Raw genomic sequence first — 856 nt, forward strand, 5'->3', positions numbered from 1 at the left:
CTTAATAGCTTTATAAAAACTATATTGTTTAAATTAATTAAGACATTGCAGGAAAGTTGGCTGAATTCATTACCAATTTTCTTATGATATGTGAATTTCCTCTTGGATGAACAGTATAGACCTAGGTTCCAATACTTGACAACTTGAGCGTTCACCGTTTGAAGCTCAGTGATAGGCCCTATCTTTTAAAGAGTTTTATCTCCATAGCCAAGGATTCATGTTAGATTTAGCAAGCCGTGCGTTAGACCATGTGTAATATTTTCTGATGTGACATAATATACTGACTTTACTTTAGATAGATATGCAGACACAATCTACGTACCAGATGCATAAAGACCTGCTGAATGGCAAATCACTGAATCCAAGTGGAACGATATGGGAGGACACTCAGTCGAGGGGCATAAATTAAACTTGGATATTGGATATTATCTTTGCTCAGATTTTCAGGTTTCTTTGTCGCCTGTGGTGCAATCTGGCAATCTTTTCACGTTACAAATCACAGAGAAATGAAGACTGCATTTGAAGATTCATTATAAAGTATGCTATCTGTGAATCCCTATCAGTGGCAAACTCCAGTTGGCTTCATTGCAACAACAACTCCTTTGATTTGACATAGGCTAGGAGATTTTAAAATATGTTCTTTATTTATTTTTTTAAATATTTTTTATCCCACGGTTTTTGCAACCCATTTTTCTCACCCGGTGACTATACCTAACCTGTAGTCCTGGTTTCCGCTCTCCCCCTGCCGCGGCAGGGGGCATTGGAGAGCACCCGGCTGGCTAGGGGGAGGTAGTATAGAAACCAGGACTACTGCATGTTTTTGTGTGAGGGCCTATGCCCAAGGAGACACGGGGAG

Source organism: Nannobrachium achirus, assembly GCF_963921795.1.
Source record: "Nannobrachium achirus genome assembly, chromosome: 20".
Classification (NCBI taxonomy): domain Eukaryota; kingdom Metazoa; phylum Chordata; class Actinopteri; order Myctophiformes; family Myctophidae; genus Nannobrachium; species Nannobrachium achirus.